Consider the following 23,222-nt stretch of genomic DNA (forward strand, 5'->3'; position numbering starts at 1 on the left):
GCCGGGAGGCCTGACTTTCTCCCCCAGACTCCACCGCCAGGTATACTGGGGTAATACAAGTGGGTCCATCCCCGAGTCTTCTGGGAGGGAGTCCGTCAGAGTCCTGGGGCAGAGCGCATCCCCACCATTATTGGGGTAGATGGGGACCCCTGGGCGCCTGCAGGGTGTCCCAGCAGGGTCAATGCCTTGTGGTTAATTCTGACCTGTCCAGAGTCTGATCTCTTACTGGAGGTCTAGAGACACTCTCCCAGGATGTGTTGTGCCAGAGGGGCTCCTCAGCTGCTGGGACCCTGGAAATAAAACCAGGAAGACTCTTAATTGCAGATGACTCTGCTGTTGGGCCCTTGAAGAATGTGGCTAGCTGCCAGAATTAATGTCTGTATGAGTTTGATTACTCATAAAAGCATATAACTCATATACATAGACTCATACAATATTTGCCCCTTTGTGTCTGGCTTATTTCACTTAGCATAATGGCTTCAAGATTCATCCATGTTGTAGCCTGTGTTAGAATTTCCTTTCTTTTAAAGGCTGAATGGTGGTTTAGTCCCTAAGTCCTATCTGACTCTTTGCGACCCCATGGACTATAGCCCAGCAGGCTCCTCTGTCCATGAGATTTTCCAGGCAAGAATACGTGAGTGGGTTGCCATTTCCTTCTCTAGGGTATCTTTCGGACCCAGGGATCAAACCTGCATCTCCTGCATTGCAGGCAGATTCTTTACCAACTGAGCTACCAGGGAAGCCCAAATAATATTCCATTAAAGGCTGAATAATATTCTATTATATAGATATATCACATTTTCTTTATCTATGCATCTGTAGATGAATATTTGTATTATGTACACATTTTGGCTATTGTGAATAATGCTGCTATGAACACAGACTGGTGTATACATATCTATTTGAATCTGCTTTCTTTTGTGTGTGTATATATATATATATATATATGCAGAGGTGGGATTGCTGGATAACATGGTAATTCTATGTTTAATTTTGAGGAATTGCCGGGTGATTGTCCACAGCAACTGTACCATTTTATAAGAAATGCACAAGTGTTCCAATTTCTCCATATCCTTGCCAACACTTATTATTTTGTTTTTTTTTTCCATAGTAGCCTTTCTAATGGGTGTGACATACACTTATTTTGTAAGTATAATTTGATTTCACTATGGTAAATACATGAAATTAAAAGACATTTGATATTTGGAAGGAAAGCTATGACAAACCTAGACAACATATTAAAAAGCAGAGACATCACTTTGTTGACAAAGGTCCCTACAGTCAAAGCTATTGTTTTTACAGTAGTCATGTATGGATGTGAGAGTTCGATTGCAAAGAAGGGTGAGCACTGAAGAATTGATGCCTTCAAATTGTGGTGTTGGAGAAGACTTTTGAGAGTCCCTTGGACAACAAGGAGATCAAACTAGTCAATCCCAAAGGAAATCAACCCTGAATATTCATTGGAAGGACTGATGCTGAAACTGAAGCTCCAATACTTTGGCCACCTGATCCGAAGAGCCGACTCATTGGAAAAGACCCTGATGCTGGGAAAGATTAAAGGCAAAAGGAGAAGGAGGCAGCAGAGGATGAGATGGTTAGATAACATCACTGACTCAATGGACATGAGTTTGAGCAAATTCTGGGAGATAGTGAAGGGCAGGGAAGCTTGGCGTGCAGCAGTTCAGCGGGTCACAAAGAATTGGACATGACTTAGCGACTGAACAGCAACAGCAACAACAGCAACATGGTAAACACAAAACCATTTCTGCTTGCCATAAAAAAAGAAGCTAAAAACAGTCATAGTACTAAATTTAAACAAATTCCCCTTTACTGTCTAACCATTCTGTTGCCTACTCCCAGCTGTGCTCTCAGGTTACTGCACCAGGAATGCAGCAGTGCAGGGTTCCCTCTTCCTCTCACCCCTGAGTCCTTCCCCATCCGCACTTTTGGTCCTAGAGCTGAACAGTGCACCAGACTTATGCTACAAGAATTGATAAATCAATAAATATTTCCAAGAGGGAGTACCCTGCTTATGGGTTGCTAGAGAACAAACCACCCCAAAACTTAGTCTCTTAAGACAATGAAAATCATTGATTTTGCTCAGGAATCTGCAGTTTGGCAGAGATGACTTGTGATATCCAGGGACTCGGCTGGGGTGACCTAAACTGCTGGGAGCTGGAACAATTAGGGGCAGCCTGGGCATCTCTTTCTCTCCTTATTGGAGTCTCGGGGCCTCTCCATGGCATCTCTTCACATGGTTTCTCCAGAGCAACTGGAGCATGCTCCTCAGAGCAACTGGACTCATACGTGGAAGCACGAGGCTCCAAGAGGCCCAGGTGGAAGCTTCAAGGCCACTTCTGCCACCTGGGGCAGCAAGGCACTGAGGCCAGCCCAGATTTGAGGGGAGAGGACATAGACCTCATATCCCAGTGGGAGCCATGTGTCAAAGAATTTGTGGCCCTCTTTAATCCATTCAAGGGAGAAATGTTTGTCTCACAGGGCCTCTACACAGAAGCCAGTGAGTATGGAGCAGTGGCAAAATGATGCTGTAACCCTGGGGAGACAGAGGTAGAGAGGGAGATGGGAGGGTGATGGGGTGAGGCTGTTTTTTCTTTTTTGGTTGCCCCTGGGAGGCAGATTCTCACAAGCTAAGAGCTGAAAAGAATCATCAAGCAGCACTTTGCCCCATCTGCTGGATTTCTGGGGTGTTCATGATTGCCTTTGAACTCTTTCTGCTTCTGGACTGAGCTCTATAAGGAGCATATTCAGTTCCAAGTAACCAGAACACAGAATTGCAATATAATGCTGCTTTGATTTTATAAGTATTTTGTCTTATATCAGGACCCCTGTCAACTTGGCTGTGACAACAGCTCCTTCGGTGCCCTCCAGACAAGTAGGTAACAATATATTTTATCACAAGATACTTTTGAAAGTGGGAGGATGCTGCTGATGATTATGGCAATAACATAGGCTGAAACAGGACTGTCCCAGGAAAAGGACTTCAGATCATTACCCCTCAGTCATCTCCACAGTCTCATCAACTAACTGGGGTGGAGCACCCTCTCTGCAGTGTCAGGCACAGGGCTAGGCTCTGTGGTGGGGAAGTAGCATAGGGGAGCCTGGCTCTGGTCTTCAGACAGCTTCCTACTGAATTGTAGGAGGATCGCCTGAAAAAAAAAAAAAGCCACCTCTGCTATGAGCAAGTGCCCGGATACGAGAGTGGCAGGAGCCCAAAGGAGGTTCCACCTGGGTGGGGCAGTCAAGGGAGTCTTCTAGAGAATGAAGCACTTGGGATGGGTCTTAGGTGGGTGGGTTGGGGCAAGGAGAGGGCAGCCTAGATGGCAGCTCCTGTGGGCCTTCCCTTCAGCTACTACGTTCTGGTCAGTGGCATCTGCACTTCACGTGCAGACAGCTGTCATTGTACTGCACGTGGGCAAAGGGAAGGAAAACGGAGCAGCCCAGGGACGGCAGAACCACACAACCAGAGGGAGTGGGGTGGTGGGAGGGCCAGGAGAGCTGGGCCTGAACACCTCCTGGGAGCATTTTATTTTCCTTTGAAGTTGACTTTCATCACAGGAACCATGACATTCTCTTCATGAGAGTATCTCAAAAATGGAGCAAATTGGAGCCCCAGCCATTCCAGTCTTTTCATAGTCACTGCTACCAGCCAGGCCTGCTGTGAAAGATCACATGAGTCCCCTGCTCAAGAAATTTCAGACTCCTCTGTTTATAATACAGACTCTCTCTCTCTGGTCCTTATGCTTAGCGTGTACATTCTTCTGCAATCTGTTGCAAGTGACAGAAGCACAACTCAATCTAGAATGTAAATTCCATGAGAACATTTTTTACTGCTCTATGTCCAGGCCTTAGGATGGTGCCTGGCACCTTGAAGGTGCTCAGTAAATATTTTTCTAACAAATCAAATGAAACCAGCTTAAACAAAAAAGGAACAGACCATACGTGCTCCCAACCTGGGATGGGACTAGTTAGGTCATTTGCCTCCCTCCCCTTCCCCCACTGCTCCTCCCCTTCCTGCTGTGTTTCTAAGTGTTTCTAGGTGCATGCTGTTCTCATTCTCTCCTGCTTAAGATGGACTTCCTCCCAGTGATGGACACGGAAGAGCAAGGTAGGTGAGGGCATAGCCACATACAGCCCCAAGCTTAGAAACTGCAAGAAAGACTTCCCATTTCAGGATTAACCCTTACTCCCATCAATAAGAGAAGTATTCTCATTGATCAGGCTGGGGTCACATGAGATTTTTAGAGTGTAATTGATGTGTATGTAATGGGACATGGGTACTGTGGGACTGGCCTGACCTGGGTCCTGTGCCTGACACGGGGCTCTAGCAGTTTCCTGGGGTAAGCAGCAGTCACCTTAAAGGGCAGAGCAGGGCAGCTGTTAGCAGAAGTCAAGGATCCTGGAACTGGCAGGAAAAGCAAGCAGAAAGCCAAATGTCTAGAGACAAATGCATAAATCCTCCCTCAGGATAAGACTGGGATGGAAGATGTGGGGCAGCCCACAGGGGCCTGCAACAAACTTGAAATGATTTTGAGATCTCAGTTTTATCTTCCCGAATCTGTGCTTAACAGAAAAACAGTGCTTTAAATGACCCACTGTTGAATCAAATCTTTCTCTTGGAAGTTGTATCATCTGTATTCTGTGGCTTTTTGTACCTCTTGGGACAATGTCTTATCCCCTCTAGGGTCTGCATAGCCCACATTGACAATCTAGACTTGACCTTAGCAATTTCCTCCAGACCTGTCTCCTGACTGCCCTAGTGCCACAGCATGCCCACTCTGCCCGTGCCTGCCCTGGGTCATTGTCCCCCACCTAGAGTGTCCTCATGTGCCTCTCTGCCTCTTCTGGCTCCATCTACCTTTGCAGATGTTGATCAAGCCCCACATCCTATCTAGCATCTTCTTGAGTCGCTTTCTCTGTCCTTTAGATGCAATGAATTACAGTGGAAAGAGCCCTGAAGATCAAGGTTCAAGTTCTAACGTCACCACCAATTCTTTGCAAGTTGCGACCTCTCTGCAAGTTATTTCCTCTCAGCAACTCGGTTTCCTCTTCTGTAAAATGAGGGATTGCACTGACCCTGCTAGCAAAGGGCAGCTCCCAGCTCCTGCGCTGGCCCCCTGCCCCCCACCGCCCTGCCCCTCTTGGCACATTCCCAACTAGGAGTACTCTCTTTAGTGGCTAAATTCTAGGACATTTTATTGGTTCAGAAAATTAGGAGTTGGGGGCTTTTTCTCTGGTAACGAAGAGTTTATGGTCAGTGCTTATGTTAAGAGTTCTCTCTTTCTCTCTCTCCTTTTCCCCACCACCCTCTCTCTCTCTCAGCTGTACAGGAAAGCTTCCACTGAGGAAGGGGGCCCTCCCACACCCTTCCCCCATTCCATGCTCTGGATCTAGGCAAAAAGGAAGATGCTGGATAATTCAGCTGAGCAAAGCAGATTCTCCGTATGGTCTGCCCTGTCTCAGAAGGTCAAAGCCTTCTCTGTACTCAGTGGCAGACAGAGGACAGGATTGGTGTGTTCAAGGGCACTCTGGCTTAGTATCACATTCACCCGCTTCTCTTCTGTCCTCTCCTCCCTGCAAAAATAAGTAGCACAGAGCTAGGTATCCTGAAAATGTGCTCAGATTGCTAGAGTGCGGCAGGGAAAAGTGCGTATGAAAGATTAAAGAGGAGCACAACCATTGACGCAAAAGGACACGGTTGGTTGTATGACAATTGTCCTTAAGCAGAAAAAGGGCATGGCACCAGGAAATTGGAAGGCTGTTCTCAAAGTCTTATTTCAAAAATAATGTCTAATAATATGGACTTGCTACAGGGTTTGAATGATTCTTTGAGGGGAAACAGTTTCCCCAGAGTGCTACTTAAAGGATGGGGGTGGGACCCTAGTCCTTTTCTGATAAAGTGTCTCTGTTGAAATCAGTGCAGCTAAGGAGCGTTCGACCCTTGGTGGCTGTCTTGTCAGGCTGTGAGCCTGATGTGTCTCCAAATGCCTCTGTCTGTCTCTCTCTCTTTTAAATTCTAGCTGCCGGCCTCATGCTTGACCTTGGGTACGTTATTTTGACTCCTCCTTTTTTTAAAAAAAATTATTCATTTTTTACAATGTTATGTTAGTTTCTACTGTACAACAATGTGAATCAGCTATAAGTGTGTGTGTGTGTGTGTATGTGTATGTGTATATATATATAATAATATATATATATATAATAATATATAATAATAATAATAATCTCCCCTCCTTCTAGAGCCTCACTCCCACCCCCCCATCCCACCCCTCTAGGTCTCTATCTCTCTTAAAAGAACAGGGAAAGCTTACATTTCGGGTGGCACATGTGTTTTTCACCACCGGGGTTGCTATGAAGTGCAGCAGAATTGTGGGGGGATGCAGGAGGTTTATCTGCATCTGCAAAAAGTTAGCTAAGTGGAATTAGACTTTCTGTAAGGTGTTTTCCTGACTCAAGCCTGTCCCAAGCTGGCCACTGTGTCTTGAGGCCCTGGGCAACAACCCAAGTCCCGCCAGCCTCAATTGTTCATGGGGAAAAGCAGCCTGTTTCAACTTTCTATACTTCTTGAAGTGTTACTCTGATTAGACCGGAGATAACAGTCTGGTTAGCAATATTACTATTATTACTCTGTCATGGTTATATTTTAAAATTATACTTTCTCTTTCCTTTGCCAAGAGTAAATGATAACATACATTTGGGCCACAGAGCCAACCAAAGCTGTGTAGGTTTTGCTCAGACAGGTTTGAAAATGTATTCTAGGCCCTTTGCTGCCCAAATAGGAAGTCTTCCCCCATCCCCGGGTCGAAGGACCATGTTTGTTTTTTTTTTTAAATGAGTACAAACTCTTTAAAAACATAAAATAAGTTTTATTATCGCTATAAAAGTAATGAATCTTGTTGTTTATACAAGTATTACTTGGAAAATACATAAAAGCATAAAGAGAAAGACAGATATCATCTATAATACTAAAACCCAGAAATAACTACTATTAAATTTGGGTATATTCCTTCCTAGCCTTTTTTTCTAAATACTGATACAAAACTATGGATGCAAAATGTTCCCAATATACTTATATTAAATATTCAGGAACATATTGCAAAAATAATTTTGCATCTTACTTTTATCACTTTATGATATCATAATCCACAGATAACCATGATATAATTTTTGGTTTCTTCCTGCCAGTCTTTTATCTGTATATTGATACAAAACCATGCATGCAAAATGCTCCCAATATATTTATACTGCATATTAGGAACACATCGCAAAAATAGTTTAGCATCTTTCTTTGATGGACTTTTGGTATCCGTCCTCCTAGCCTTCTTTCCATATAATAATATGAAGATTGATACAAAACTATGAATGCAAAATGTTCCCAATACATTTAGATTACATATTAGGAACACATCGCAAAAATAGTTTAGCATCTTTCTTTGAACACTTTTTATACCACAATTCATAGATAACCACTTTAAAAGTTTTGATACATTTCCTCCCAGCCTTTTATCTGTATATTGAAACAAAACTACATACAGAATGCCCCCTGTACGCTCAGATTGCATAGATGGGAGAGGTGCAAAAATTTGCTCATTTGTTTTATTGCTAAATACTTCAGCAGGAGCATATTCTCTTGCCACATATTAGAGGCACCATCTTTTATTTACCCAATCCTTTTTCATTGGTCATCAAGATTTTTCTAATTTCTATTCTTAAAAATACTGAAATGAGGGACTTCCCTGGCAGTCGAGTGGTTAAGACTCCATGCTTCCAATGCAGGGGGTGCAGGTTCCATCCCTTGTCAGGGAACTAAGATCTCACATGCAGCATGGCGTGGACAAAAAAAAAAAAAAAAAGTACTGAAATGAGCATCTTTTATGTATTCTTCTGTGAGTTTTTGTTCATGGAGTTTTTATGCCTTTTCTTAACAACTTACATCAACAACATATTAAGGATGACCCTGTGTCTATAGTACTTATGGTTCATGTCTTTTTAGTTGTTTGCTTGAGCATAAATTCTTTAACATTCTAGCATGAATATAAAATCTTATGCCTTAAATGAATGTCAATTCATTACAAGGAACTTAAAACAACAACTAAAGACACAAAGTCTGACTCCCCCCACCTCCCATTAAACTGTAAAGTACAGCTTGTCCCATTCCTTCCACCTCAGCAACCTCTTTCTTCCTCGCTCAAAACCCACTTTTTGATCTTTTCATCAATGGGTCTTGTAATACTTACCAGTTGTATTGCTGTGAAGATGAGCGGCTCCCAGACCTTTCAGTTATCAATCTGTCACAAGTGCACAGTGGTATCTCGTGACATGATGATCCCCGAGATGTCTGAGGTCTGTGCATCCTTGACTCAAAACTGCTGTATCGTCTGTGACCCCTAAAGACTTTTTAGAGAATTATGTTTGACAATGTAACAAAAAACACGGCATAACAAAAAACACATGGAAAAGCAGAGAAAGAACTTCCGCTCGAATTCCACCATCTTAAGCAACAAGTATGCTTGTTTTGATGTTCTTTCCAGTTTCTGCTCCTACATACACCCCCTTGTCAATTGCGGTGTCCACATGCTTCTATGTCCATGATTTCTAAAACTTGATATCATAAGTGTTTCCCAGGTTTCAACTCAGCCTTTAAAATTATTATTTGTCATGGCTCAAAGAGGTTCCACTGAGTGAGTGACTACATTGTTAACTCTTATGGTTGGACATTCCATATCTCTGCTTAAGATTAATTTGGTTAAATCTTTAGAAAGTATCCAATATAGGTCAGAGACTTTAAAATGATTTTCAATCACACTTTTTTTTTTTTTGGTTTGTGTGTACTTATATGTATACACCTGGGTTATTTATTGTCACTATTTAGCCATCCAGGGGCCAATCATGGGCCTTAAGCAGGAACTGTCCAGGGCAGAGGGAAAAGCTCATCAGACAACTCATCAGTTTCACCTCTAAATTTTCTAAACAAACCCAACTCCATTTCCTGCTCTAGTCACTACTGTGTAGTTGGTTCTGATTAACAGGTAATGAAACAAGAAGTTCAACATGAGCTCAGGAGGAAGAGGCCCCAGACTAGCCTCAGACCCCCATAAAAGCCTCAACCCCCATAAGCTCTAGGCTTCTTATCAGCAATTGCTTTTCTTGATGTTTTATCCTATCTCTTGGGGTTGTTGCAAGTAGAAAATATGAAAACATTTGAAAAAGCATGTAAAAGCACAATTTTTTTTAAAAAAAGGAAAAATGTTAGGATTATTATGTTTCTGATTATTGTAGTTTTTGTGGCCGGGACTTTAAAATGTCTAGCCTTGGGGCAACAGTCTGGTTTGGAGGGCAGGTCCGGTGGGTTAGGGGACAGGTAAAGGGAGCTGCTTTGGGAGAGGCATGCTTCAAAGCCTTCGGAGCTCATGGATACCGCTCTGTTCTCAGCTCCTTGACTAACAGCAGTGGCCAAGCCAGGGCCACTGACTCCCACTGGCTGCTCAGATTCTAGAGCTCACTGGCATAAGTGGAGCACTCCAAAGCTGAGCAGCTGCCTGGAAATGGAGGTCTTGTCAGGGCTCCTCCCCAATGGTTTAATTTACTATCCCTACAGGGGTCTATGTCTTTTTAAACTTGCCAAAGAGATCACTTTTGGAGCAGGGGAGGGAGGTAAAGGCTGCAGGCAGGTGAGATATTATGAAAGAGCTAGCAGATTTTTGTTCATTTACTGAGCAGTAACTAATGGGAAGGATAACTGGGGTGTAGAATAGCAGGGAGTTACACATTTGCTATAATTGGTGCATAGATCGATTTTCTTTTAGGAGTAATGTAATCATTCTAAACACAAATGTGTATCAAGTTTTAGGGTTATGAGGATAAGTTACACTGTAGGCCGATGGGAAAATAGGTCTCTAAAAATTTACTCAAACTTGGATATAGCCCCCAACTCTAGTCTTTAATTCCTATTTATAAACTTTCATTGATTTTCAAAAAAATGCTTTTTGGACCTATTTTTATTTTCGTCTTGTGCAGTTTCTCAGGAAAGCTGCCTAGAAGTTAGCTCACACCTGTGTAGGATGACTTTTTCTCCAAGTGTTGCCCTGAGCCTGTTCCAGGATTGGGTGAACAAACCCAGTCCCCTGCTGCCCCATCTGCCTTGATGATTTGATTGGTATGGTGTTTTTTAAAACAATCAGCAAAATAATTTGCACTGCAGAGTCCTTAGTAGGTCTTTTTAATTGGACAGTTATTCATATTAATAAAAATCAAAAGCAGCATACAATCATTTAATGTCCCAGCACTGGAGTATATCCAACTGTTTTCCTGTTTGGGGTTCCACTTTAGTCACTGTCTGTATGTATGCATAAATTTTTACATAGTTGCAACCACTGCCTTTTTTGTGTGTGTGGCTGTGGTTATTGGCATCTAGTTTTCCAAGTAACATTGACACACATCTGTTCAAATCAATTGACGTTCCCATCATGACTGACTCATTTGGCGGGGAAAACAAGCTTACATGCCAATTGGAACAAAGAAGCATGGGTATCAGGGAGCAGCAGGGAGAAAGAAATGGTGGGAGAGGGTTATTTTGACTTACAGATCATAAAACATTTTCCAATAACTTTTTTAAAGGATGCATAATATTACACTGAGTGATTGATTATATTTTATCCCATGTTGTGGGACATTTGGGTGGTTTTCAATACCTAGTGAGTTTAGAATGCATATAAATTACAGGATTTGAGAGATGACTGTATTTTCTTGAAACAGAAGTCTTCTGTGTCCAGATCCGGGCCAAGAGTGTTGATGCAGTGTTCCTTTGTTGGAAAAAAAGTCATTACTGCTAACTGGAAATGCTGGATGCCTTCAAAAAATATCCTTGTGATTAAAATATTTTAAATTATGTTCAATTCTAGCTTATAAATGTAACCTATATATCTTGTCCCACAACTTACAGAAATGTGGAATTTTAAATTTAGAGCCTGACTAAACTTTTCCTAGTTTATGGGCCACATCTGTCTAATAAACTTAATACAAGGCTGTGTGCACGCAGCTTCCTAACAAATAACATGTGCTGGGAAAAGATGAGAAAACAATGGAAAGGTGCCTACTTGAAGGTGGTAACATCGGATCAATTGATCTGCTGACTATAAGTGGATTCCTTTCACACTCCCACACATTATGATGCACATTTAGCAACGTTGAAAAACAATTTGAATGAATACCTTAGAGAGTTAAAGAGAATTTATAGTCTGGAACGAATTGCAATCTTCTTAATTGACACGGAAATGTTTGGCTAAAATATTGCTTTATTCACATTTTTGTCCTTGGAGGAAAATCTAGGCACACTGCAACTTCGACCGTGTGAATAATGGTGTAAGATGACTGCTTTAAGTCAGAAAAAGGGCACTACGCAGTCCGAAGGCTGTGTGGATGCCCTCAAGCTCGATGCCTCTTGGGGGCCTGGGGCCAAGGGCCACAGCGCATCTGGAAGGCAATGCCCCCAATCCGGATCGTGGCTCCCACCCTCCGCCACTTGCAGTCCCCAACCGGCCGGGTCTCTCACCTGGGTCTCGCTGGAGGGAGCTGGAGGGCGCGGGTATGGTCCTCCCGTGGGATGGGCGCTGGCTGCTGCCAGGCCTCCTTCTGGCTCGAGGGGACCCGTCCTGAGCAGGGAGAAAGGGAGAAGTTGAGAGGCGCGGCGGCAGTCTCGAGGTGCCTTTCCTACCCTAAGCGCAAAGCCAGGCGGGTGTGGGAACCTGTTCGCCGTTCAGGCCTCGGGATTGCGAGCCCGCGGGGCCCTGGGCCGGCCGCGAGCCAACTTTCAGGGTTCGCGGTCCGGGATCGAGGCCGGGGCGGGGCAGCGGCGGCCGCGGGGAACCGGGCTGGCCCCAAGCAGCCGGGTGGCGGCGCCCCAGGAGCCCTCAGGTCCGCGGTGGCCGGAAGGGCCCCGACCCGCCCGCGCCGGCCTCAGCGCAAAGGAGTCTGGGAGAGCGCGCGTTGGGGCGGCAGGAGCCTGAGCCCCGGCTCGGGCTGCCTGGAACCCAGGGCTCCCCAAACCCGACCTCCTCCTGCTCCTCCTCCAGGGGTCCCACTCCTGGCCCCCAGGAAGACAGTTCCAGGCAGCCTGTACAGACCAGAGGGGCTTTCACGTCTTTGGTTTCTTTTAGGATGACAGAAAGCGTGGGAAAGTTTCCATACCTCTCTCTGTCTTTGCCAAGAGTCCTTGACCTGCCCATGCGCTGGATCAAACCAAAAACCTAAAGTGATTTTCACAGGCAAAGTACGACCTCAGCCAGAGAATGAGTCCTCTCTTTTCTAGGCCGGCTCTCAAGCTCCTAGCCTAGACTGGGGGGCGCACAGTGAGGGGTGGAGACAGCGTTCGAGGTCCATTGGTAACAGTTCCTGGAGTTCTGTAGGCACGGAGGGCCCCAGAGTCGACAGCTCAGGGGCTGCCATTTTCTCAGGAGCTGTCCAGCCAGCGCCCTGCCAGCGGGGCAATCCCCGTGGGCGGGCCCCCGGGCGACTGCGGTGGCCTTGGGGAAGCGCCTCCAGAGTGGAATTCTGGTACCAGATTTTGGGAGATAGGGCAAGAGGCAGCTTGAACCGCCGAGCCTCATTCCACAGCCACCCCCTTGGGTAACCTCGCTCCCTGCAGGCCTCAGATCACTTAGGTCAGGCCTTTCTACGAGGCAGCCTGGGATTCACCGGCGGGCCAGGCCCTGTGCCTTGCCAGATCTCGACAGAAGCTTCCCCCAACAGAGACAGGGAGAAGAGTGGGGAAGGTGTCGAGAAGGGGCCAGAAACATTCTCTTTCCTGGACTCCAGTGTCCTTTCCACACGCAGGATGTGAGTCATTTACCAGGAGCCGCACAGCGGCCTGGCGACTGCTTGCAATGGGTCACCTTAAGGCGTCCCCTTACTTCTTTTCCAACTACTCCCCTCCTCGCCACCCCACACCATTTAGTTGCTGAGACTTGAAGGTAGTCTTTATTCGTTTTTTGTCCTGTGAGTGGTAGTCTAGGTGATCAGGAGGGTTCTCCCCCCACACCCTCGTTTAAATTTTACCCGGACGGGGAAAGGAGTGCTAAAATGCAGTTTCTTTCGCATCTATTCAAAGGCGGGCAAAGGTTGGACCGAGGACAAACGCGCCTCACCCGGGTCTCGCTGCTGGAGCAGACAAGGCGGGCACTGGACTAGGACTTACCTGGTGGGGGGGCCCGTGCGGGAGTCCCAGTCTTGCCCGGGCAGCAGAAACAATACTCCAGATCACCAATTGCCCACTGCAGTACTGTTCCCGCTGCTAGGGCACGGCTGAGTGCTGCACGGCAACCCCCTTCTCGGCGCGCTTGGCCCAGACCATCCCCAGCCCCCAGCCCCCAGCCCCCAGCCCCCAGCCCCCCGGGCGAGCAGTAGAGCTCTCCTCGAATTCTGGCGGAGCCTCGTGGGAGGTGAAAGGGCGCTGGGGGAAGAGGAAGAGAGATCCAAGCCTCCGCTCACCTACCTGTTCCAGAGCTGGCCTGGGGAGCCGGTGCTCCCCGGGAACGCACGCACGTCTAGCAGAACCCCACCTTCCTACTTCCTCGCAAGGGGGTATAGCAGCGCCTCACGTTTTGAACCGTTTAAAGCACTTCAAAACATGAATTGCTGCTGCATCCCCTCGGAGTCAACGAAGGAGGATCGCTCTGGGGTACCTGCAGGTGGAGAAAGACAAGGTGACTGGAAGGAAGACCCCCGTGCCGCCCGATGGCGAGGAATAAAGCGAAACGTCAGTCCAAATCGACATACTTTTTAGAAATTTGATTTCCAGGTTCAGCAGGTGGAGTGAAGGATGTTACTCGATTTCTTCTTTTTTTCCCTCAGAGGATGAATCTTGGAAAAGTGTAGTGGTGAAAGGCAGAGGGCTGAGAGAGGAATTAGGGTGGGAAAGAATCTTACTTCTGAAGGAAAGCATAGTAAGAAAAGAAATTGAGGCAGTTTGGCAACATCTGGATCACTCTTGCCTGCTTCCAAAGTCTTCCTGAAACTTTTTCCTGGTGTATGTTATAAATAAGCCTCACTCAATGTCCCCACTAAAAAAACAATAACTTTTCATTTATTGACTTAAAGAAGATCACCAAAATGTCTATGGCGGCTTCAGCTTATTTTAATATATATGATAGTTGGGAAATACAGATCCATCCCTAGAAGCATGAGATGTCCTCTTGAACTCACCAGTGCTTTCTTATTACAGCAAACACCCTGCTTTGAGTTCTTTTTAAAGGTATTAAAGAATGAAGAGATAACTCTTCTGATATGAAATATCTGGATGTTTACATATGAAACTAACTCAAACTTATTCATAAATACTTTGTACCTTTTAGTATCAGCTATTAAAACACAAGTCAAAAAGTTTAAATACTTGATGTCAAATCAGTCCTTCTTGTCTCAAGCAGTTCCCCAGAAATGCTTTCCCGTTCTGAAATGGCCGGCTCTGTGCATACTCCTTAATGATTAACTCATTACATACCACTTTTTCCTTTTTAAAATGGACACACATTAGCAATAAGTTACACGCATCCTTTCCCACAGTGTTTAAACGGAATAGTCAAGCAGAAGCAAATAAATCTGTAACCCTCAATCACAAACCTGTAAGTTAAAACAACACAAGTAGCACAAAATGCTAATGGTTTTGAAAGTTAAAATACGTTTCAATACAAGTAATAGACACGACAAGTATCCACGTCTGTTAAGTGTTTTGGTTCATTTAAAATTTACATCGTTTTTTCAAAACCAGTTTAATGGATGCTGTGTCCTGTTTATTAGATGATAAAATGTTCAGAGTATTCAATGAGACTAATTACAAAATTCGTAACACCAGACTGAGATCCAGTGTTACCAAATGCACTACTTATGGTAAACTAATTTATTAATAACTCGTTCCCTAAATTGGGACATACATTTAAGTGTGTGTAAATTCCATCTTGTTTTGGCTATGCTATTTACAAACAACTCTCACTTTTGGGATTAATGGAGATAAACGTCCTTGGTTGCCTTTAAAAAGAAAGAAAAAAAAAACATGTTTAGCAAATGTACAGTTTTACTTTAAAACTCCACAACCTTCTCCCAATTAAATATTTATGCCCCACACAAATATGAGAACCCTCACATTAAAGTCATCCCTCATTTAACATTTCCTTAGTTGACTACTTAGAAAAACAAAAGTTCATTCGAAACAGCAATGGTGTCAAAGGCGAAGGTCCCTTCCAGATTGCTCTGCAAACTCACTGGAATCGAATTCATTTGTACCTGTCATTTAACCCGTTTTTTCTCTCCTAGTGACAGTACAACGACTTACATTCCTAAAAAGCCACTTCGCTCCCCTAGTTTATGGATTTCCCCTTAGATTAAAGTTTACTTACGAAAAGAGATTACAAACAGAAGTCTTGTCACTTCAGAAGAGAGTCAGTCGCGGATACAATAGACAAAGAATCGATACTTTCGAGTTGCCCTTAGCCCCACCCCGCCTTCTGAACTGAACTGTGTTGGGCCAAATCATTTGAGAGCCAAAGCATACGCCTCTTCCTCTGTTCATATTTTACAACGTTTTGTCTCAATTTTGCAGATGTCTTCTTCCCCCCACCACAAACACGATGGACCTTCCCTCGGCTCATTCATGCCGACTTTACCAACGTCATGTTTCCTACAGGGAAAACTAAACAACCTTGAAAGTTTTAGTTGGGAAAAGACAGTGCAAAACTAATCATACATTTATTTCCAAGACATATTTTACGGCTTACAAATAGGAGCCACGAAAAGTTCATGTACAGTCCGTCAAAACCAGTGGATCCCGACTCTAGCGAGGCTGACAAGCGGTCACAGCCCCTTACTCGATTTTCTCTCCCCACCCCTCCATCTTAGCTTTTTCCAGCCCGTTTCCTAAGAATTCTCCCAGCCCACTCATGTGTCTGTTTCGCCCGCACCCCGGCCCCCCCCCCCGCCTCCCGCCCCAACATGCTTTACAATCCCAAAGCAACACATAACTTTTTCAGCGTGGTAACTCAAATTTTTTTCAGTCTGCCGTAACCAACGTGATTAAAGGGAGAAATGCCAGCCAACAAGTCCCTTTTAAAAAAATCTCATGTCACCTCTCGATCCACTCGAAAATGGCGCCGAAATCGAAGAATTTCTTAAATTTCATTGTCAGCTGTTTGCAAAGGTTTCTGGGATTTTCCTGCGAAGCTGCTTCGCCGCGTCTGAGAGCTAGCGAACGAGCAAGCAAGCAAAAGAGAGAGGGAGGAATGGAGGGGGTGCGGAGGGCTGAGACAGACAGACAGCGAGAGAGCGGGGCCCGGGAGGGGAGCGGGGCCGGGGCTTGAGGTCGGCGAGGGCGCGGGGGGCGCGGGACCGGGTCCCGAGCCATAGGGACCGGAGCCGGGCGCGGAGAGGCGGGAGCCCGGGGCCGGGGTTCGGGGTGGCGGCGCGGAGGGCGCGCTCCTGCGTTGGCTGCAGCCGAAGCTCGGAGAGCGGCGTGGCGGAGGCGGAGCGGAGTGGAGCGCGGGACCGGAGCCTCGCGCACCCTGGGAGGCAAGCTGGGCGGCCGGCGGAGAGCCTCCAGCAGCGGCTCTAGAAAAAGCCGGCTCCGGGGGCGTGGCCACGCGGTGCCCACGCCCCCCCCCCCTTCGGCGCGCTGCTCCCGGCCCCGGGGCGGAAAGGGGGAGGGGAAGAGGAGAGGGATGGGGGGGCGGGGTGTGTGTGTGTGGGTGTGTGGGTGTGTGGGTGTGTGTGTGTCGGCGCTCCACGCCACAACCTTGGCCCGCAGCCGGGATGGGGCCGAGAAGGGCACGGGGCATCCAGTAGAGCCGGTACAGAGTCGACGAGCCGGGGTTTAGGGAGAAAAAAGAATGGGACAAGGCAAAGCCACGGGCACAGGGTAGCGCAGCGCACACCCAGATGTGTAGGACGGACGCCACCCCGCGCCCACTGGTCCTCTCGCGGTGCCCCCTGAGCTGCCAGTAGGGAGCAAGGTGACTGAGCAACGCCCCTGGCGCTGTGCCGGCTGGGGGTGCCTGACTTGTTGCGGGAGGAAACGGGGAGGGGTGCTTCGAACCGCGTGAGCGTAGCGCTTTCCCCAAGCGTTTGAGGCCAGCCTCGTGGGGACTCCCCTGCCCAGGCCACCCCTCCGAGCCTCCAAGCCCTCGGGGAGAGCAGCCCCGGAGCGGGTCCCGTACTTGCAGGCCGTCCGCTGGGGGCACAGAGCCCGGAGGAATGGAACAACTGTCTGCACACGTCCCGGTCCAAGAAGGGGAAACATTTTTAAGATTGACCCCGGGCAACAGGAGGGAAATGAGCCCTTATTATAAATGCTAGCTGCTGTTAGGGACGGAGAGTTGATTTTCTTAGGTGAGAATAGTGAGAATAGTATTGAAGTTAAGTAGGAGGATACCCTTAGAAGATGAAGGCTGGAGTGGAGAGGTGAAATATCATCTTGTCTTCAGTTTTCAGATGATACAGCCTACACACGCACACATTGTGCCAGACAGAGGAAGCAAGTGTTATAGTGTGTTAAGTTGTCACATCCAGGTGGGGGATAAGTGGACGTTTGTTGTACTGTTCTTTCAACTTTCCTGTCTACTTGCAAAATGTCATAATAAAAACGTTGTGAGAACTCCCTCTCCTCGTTAAAGAAACAGCGCCTGAATGCTGTCTAGGAAAATGAGCGCGACTCCTTCCTCCCTCCCTGTCCCGGGTGGGACAAATCTGTCAGCACGCAGGGCTCAGACCAGCGAATTCTGGAAGGGAAGGGCAATGGGTAGCGCTGGCCGGCAGCGGCCACCGCCCCGGACACGGGACGCAGGCCGGGAGGCACCCGGGGGCCTCGGGGCAGGTGGGCGGCCAGGCGCACAGCACAGCAGAGGAGCTGCCGAGCGCGCCGGTCTGGGCAGGGGGCTCCGCGGGCGACTCAGCCACCCCGGGTACGACTCCGACTCGATCGGCTCAGCTCTGCCCAACCGCCCGCGCGGCGGACGGGCTAGAAAACGGATGGGCCGCGGGGAGCTGGGGCCGCGCGCCTGACGCCGCCGCCGCGGCCCCGGTTCCCCCACGTTCCCCGAGGGTGGCCAAGGCTGTAGCGGCCTGCGCCCTGCGCGCGGGGTGGTGGGGAATCGCGCGCTGCACTGGAAAAAAAAAATCAGGTGCTGAAAGAAAAATAGCAACACACACACCACATACACACGAAATCAGTATACAAAAATAAAACCACGGATTCTGCCTTGCTCGGCGCTCAAGTTTCTTGAGCTGCTTAACTCTCGCATGCATTTCACTGAGGTTTCTGGAGCGCCGATGTCAACTCTTAATTTCTTTGCAAGGGCGATCTCGCAGACCCGAGGCGCTGCAAGTGCTGCGCGGCCTGTCCCTTGCCTCTGCGGCTGTTTTCTTTCTTTCATTTTTTTAGAGGTGGGGGGTGGGAGGGAGAGTAGACTCTTCCAGGGTCTGCAAAACTATTTTCAAAGATTAACTAAAAAGATTTTACAGGCCAAGATTTGATTTTCAGGAAAGGTTTTAAGACTGCAGTGACGTGTAAGGGTTCGGTGGGCGCTAAGAAGTTATTTCTAAACAATAATTTCCCTCTGAAAGTTTTCAGAATGCTTCGTGGACAGGGCTGAAAGTTTGTCGGGCTGTCAGACGTGACTGAACAAGCTTCTAAATCCTCAGATAGATCATTTATAAAGCTCCAGTGTCCTTGGGGTGAAAGACTTTTCTGGGCTTTTAAGGCTCGGCTTCGTGGGTAAATTTGCTTGGGTTGATCTAACTGCGCGCAAGCGTGCATTCCCCTCCTTGGATTAGCAGAAGGGCAGAAGATTCCAGCACTATTAGATAAAAGTGGAGTTTGTGGCACGTCCTCCAAAGGGGGGGGGAGGGAAGCAAGTTTCCTTTATTAAACTCTTCTTGCTACATCAGCAAATTAGAGAGCCAGTTGAATATTGATGAATGCTTTGAGGGTGAGTAATATGGCTACAGGCCGCAGAAAGTGAGGGCAGGCAAGCTAAGTATTTACTCAAGTGAACAATCTTCGAGTATTTTTCAAATATGATGTCTTAAGGATTTCCTTAGGTTTTCTTAGGGCCTCTGAAACAAACCCTGATTCTGCAAATGGCTTCTCATTTTAGTAGGCCCTTCCCAACCTCACAAAACAGAAGTTGCCCCAAGAGTCGCTTAGAAACGCAGCCTGGCATTAAAACCCAGCCGCAGCCCTCCAAACCCCGGTGTCAAGGAGGGAACTTCTCGCTGGGCAACCCGAGAACCCCCAAATGAAGTGGACACCATTCACTATTTGTTTTTGTTTTTTTGTCGTTTCTGAAATTCAGCTTCAAAGCAGGTATTTTCAGGAAAATAGCACATATTTTTTTCCTCCCTGAAACGTTCAGAAATTACCTTGATAAGAAATAATTCTAGTCAGCCGTGGGAGGAGAGTTTAAAAAAAAGCTTTGAAGGCTCTGAAGGTGCAGCTGAGGAAAATAAATTAGCCCTCGAGTGGAGAAATTCAGCAAGGAAGTAACCCATAACAAGGTATTTAGAAGAATTTTTGGAAAGTGTTTTCTGAGAAGCAATTGCAAATAAATCTTTGGAATTAGATACTAGGAAAAGGAGTTGAATTGAAACTCTTTTTTACACTGTAAACAAAATGTCTAGAACTTAGCATTTTCATTTTAACTAGAAGTGTCTTTTATGATTATGTTTTTCATGAAGGCCTTGAGTTAGGGAAACAAGATTTTCCTTATGTTGTAAATATCCAGAAGTCTTCAGAGAGATAAAATCAGGATAGAGTTACAGATTTAACAGAAAGAAAACAACTGGAATTGTGTTATGAAGCTTCTACTGTGTTATTTGTAAAAGCTTTTTTTTTTTTTCAGGGTTCAAGAAAAGGCTAGCAGTGAGCAGAAATAATAGACTCATGCCTGCCCTACTGTCAGATTTAGCAAAAAATATAGTGCACCTTAGTAATTTTTATTTTATTTTGAGAAATTGGTTATGATAAAAAATAACTGCTTGCAAAACTTAGAACTTTGAGGGGGGGTGGGAAATGTCAAATCTTAACTTCTCCCAACCCCATGATCTCACCAGGAGAAAGAATAAATTAGTAAATTTTTCCTTTCTGTCAAGGAGGAGCTTAGTAAGTCCTTGATGGCTGTTGCTTTTGATTTCGAAGTCTCTTTTCAAAGATGCGGAATCACTGCCTTCAATGCTGCTGGGATTTCTTCTTTAAACAGGGCATGTTTTTCTTGTTGGGTGTGCACTATTATTGTCTTAATTATTCCTGGATTTTGGCCCATGAAATCAAAGACTCTCTCAGATGACAGAAATGATCGGATCTTTGCACAAAGGAAGGCCACAGTGGAGGGGTGGAGGGTGACCTCAGTCTCTACACTGTGCTGGCCCTACAGGGTCCTCATCCTGTAAGCCAGCTGGACTCTCCTTTGCACCAGAGTGAGCTCACAGCACAGTATAATGATAGGGGCATGGAGATGAAAGCCCACCTCCTGGACAAGATTTGGTCACTTGCTTTCACCGTAAACATTATGATCAATTTCTAATCTTACACTTCTAGCACTTTCCTTGAGCCTTATTACCCTATTATACAGAAGAAATAAAAACAAAAACTCAGTATAGAGCAACGTCAACACATCAAATGCTATTGGATTCAGGGAGGCTGAAGTGCATTTGGACAGTTGGTTACTCCTTTTATATCAAAAAAAATTTTTTTAAGCTCCAAATTGGCCAGCACCAAAGAGGTGCTGTCAAAAGCACAGAGCTCCCCAAGTTGGAACGACTTCACTTTTAGGATCGTGCTACTCCTGGGAGAAAATAATATCTCGCTGGGCAGAGATAGGAGGAGGGGACAGGAAAGTGAACAGTGCTAAGGGATGCTATCTGTTTAAAACCAAGATGTGTTTTCCAAACCATGAAATACTTGTTGAAATAGGAAAGGAAGGAAAGTCAGTGTGTATAACTGAAGCATAATATTAAAGCTATTAATGCCAGAATATCCAGAACTTCTTCTTGTGTCCATAACATAGCTGTTTGCATTAAAAAAATATTTAAAAGACTTAATATGTAGAGTTTCTAGGACTGGTGAGACATGTCGTTTCTTTTACCTCCTGTCTTTTAAAATAATTCTTGGGTTTAAAATCAGGTGGGATTCCACAGTAGCTAATGATCAGGGTGAGCTCCATCCATTGGCAGGAAATGGAGCTAGAGATCTGGGTCCAGTTTTCCATTTTAACATGTGCCCTAAACCCAGGGCTTCAGCAGCTTCCTTAGCTCAGAGTCCCCAAGGAATGCTTAGGCCTCAGGCAAGGAAAGAGGAGGGAGGCAGAGAGTAGGGGCAAGGACAAAAATGAGAAAGGAGGAAGGTGAAAGAAGGAAAAGAAAATCAAGTCCTTCCCCTCATTCCTTCTCTGTCTTCTAATGCAAACCCTTAACTTGCCACCCTTAGGTCACCAAGGTAACCTTCTCAGGCTCCCGGCTCATCCCCCAGCTTAGTTTGGCCCCTCTCACCCTAGTTCCCTAAGTTCAACTCTAAAAACACAATTCTGATCATATTGATCCTTAGCACTAAAAAATCATACAGCGAAAAGTATAGTCCTTGAATGTGGCCTTCAAGACCCTCTCCAACCTGGCTCTGATCTGCCCCTCTGGTTGTACCCCTTCACCCTCCAACCACAGCTTCTTTTTTATCCTTCCACGCAGGAGATTTTTGCTCTTCTCATTTCCTCATCCCTCAAGGCTCAGCCCAAATGCCATCTCCTCCCTGAAGACTTCTCAGATGATCTCAGGTTGGGGTTAACTGCCTCTGGCCTGTTCCATCACAGCACATTAATAAAGCTAGTCATTCTAAGTCTCTGCCTAGCAGATAGGAAGCCCCTAGAGAGTAAGGACATGCCCAGCTATGGATCTCTTCTCAGCACTTTGCACAATTACTCGTGTTAGTTGGTGTCCAACGCAGATTTTCAAATAAATGCTACCTGAGAAGGGAAAAGACATGGAGGGAGTGAGGAGAAGTCAGGTCGTGTCGGTGGTGAAGCTTGTGGCCAATATCCTCAAGAGTTGGCTTAGGTGCCCTTTGGTGCCCTTGGTGCCAAGGGTTGTCTAACCCAAAGCCAACATGGTTGCTTAACAAGTTGGTCTGAGATTGGCATTTGAAACTCATCCCCTTTAATACTATGGAATTAGTTTATTTTAAATTAGCTACTCAGTACTAGAAACCCTCTCCTGAAAAACTACCTCCATCATTTGATTTATTTTTATTTTTTATTTTTTTGTCTGTGTGGCACAGTGTATGGGATCTTAGTTCCCTGACTGGGGATCAAACCCGTGTCCCCTGCATTGGAAATATGGAGTCTTAACCCCTGGCCCACCAGGGTAGTCCCCCACCATCATTTCATACTTTTAAGTTTCAAGCCGATTTTTGAAGGGAAGGTGCAATTTAAATGCAATGAGGAAAACAGTATGTTCAGGGACCTGCAGATAGAGAAGAGTTAAAAGGAGAGAGACACAGCAAGACAGAGGCTATCTTTTGTGGAATTAGCTGTTGATTGAACTGGACAAATAAGGTCTGCCCCTCCAGGACAAATAGATTAGAGGGGTGTGGAAGTAGGCAGAGGCGTCTTGATTTAATTATGGGACTGTGAGGAGTCTTTGAAGGGCCTTGAGTGTGATGTAATGAAAATTGTTTGCAATAGATTCACTGGGCTTACCTGGTAACTCTACAAACTAAAACTGTGATAAACCGAGGTTGATCGGAACCATTGGAATATCTTCTTCTTCATGCACACAGGAGTGAGTTTTCTTACTGGAGAAGAGAACAGATGGAAAAATACTGCTTCACATATGCCTACACAGCAGCTTTTCTCCTTCTCTCCCTACCCCTCTTTCTTCCCTTTTCTCTATTTCTCAGACAACTGCATAGGCCCCCACCAAAATATACCCACCCCCCTGCCCCTGACTAGACTTGACTGGCCTTTAAGGATAATCAATTTCTTGTGACATTAGTCATAAAAATATGTTTTAAAATACCAGTAAATATCAGGCAGAAAAATTCACCAAAAGAATACAGAAATTTAACCTCATGTGCTGATTTGATGGAACAGAGGAACGGAAACACACCTTCTGGACTGAGGCTAATCGTTTTGGAGTGATGGCAGAGCTTCAAACTGGAGAATGTTTTTTTTTCATGGGCA

At 45.9% G+C, this 23,222-nt stretch overlaps 7 non-coding genes across 7 annotated transcripts; 1 reads left to right on the forward strand and 6 right to left on the reverse strand.

Annotated features, from left to right (window-relative positions):
• Window positions 1-7,041: 7,041 nt before the first annotated feature.
• Window positions 7,042-7,127, reverse strand: MIR450B (microRNA mir-450b). The gene has a single exon (NR_107724.1). It is a non-coding gene; the product is annotated as a microRNA mir-450b (primary transcript).
• Window positions 7,128-7,211: 84 nt separating this feature from the next.
• MIR450A-1 (microRNA mir-450a-1) lies at window positions 7,212-7,293 on the reverse strand. The gene has a single exon (NR_036342.1). It is a non-coding gene; the product is annotated as a microRNA mir-450a-1 (primary transcript).
• Window positions 7,294-7,362: 69 nt separating this feature from the next.
• MIR450A-2 (microRNA mir-450a-2) lies at window positions 7,363-7,454 on the reverse strand. Its single transcript, NR_030963.1, has one exon. It is a non-coding gene; the product is annotated as a microRNA mir-450a-2 (primary transcript).
• Window positions 7,455-8,274: 820 nt separating this feature from the next.
• MIR542 (microRNA mir-542) lies at window positions 8,275-8,371 on the reverse strand. Its single transcript, NR_036343.1, has one exon. It is a non-coding gene; the product is annotated as a microRNA mir-542 (primary transcript).
• On the forward strand, window positions 8,285-8,362 carry MIR3601 (microRNA mir-3601). The gene has a single exon (NR_036380.1). It is a non-coding gene; the product is annotated as a microRNA mir-3601 (primary transcript).
• Window positions 8,372-13,236: 4,865 nt separating the features above from the next.
• MIR503 (microRNA mir-503) lies at window positions 13,237-13,319 on the reverse strand. Its single transcript, NR_107789.1, has one exon. It is a non-coding gene; the product is annotated as a microRNA mir-503 (primary transcript).
• A 261-nt stretch (window positions 13,320-13,580) lies between these two features.
• Window positions 13,581-13,676, reverse strand: MIR424 (microRNA mir-424). Its single transcript, NR_036341.1, has one exon. It is a non-coding gene; the product is annotated as a microRNA mir-424 (primary transcript).
• Window positions 13,677-23,222: the final 9,546 nt, after the last annotated feature.

Source organism: Bos taurus, chromosome X (assembly GCF_002263795.3).
Source record: "Bos taurus isolate L1 Dominette 01449 registration number 42190680 breed Hereford chromosome X, ARS-UCD2.0, whole genome shotgun sequence".
Classification (NCBI taxonomy): domain Eukaryota; kingdom Metazoa; phylum Chordata; class Mammalia; order Artiodactyla; family Bovidae; genus Bos; species Bos taurus.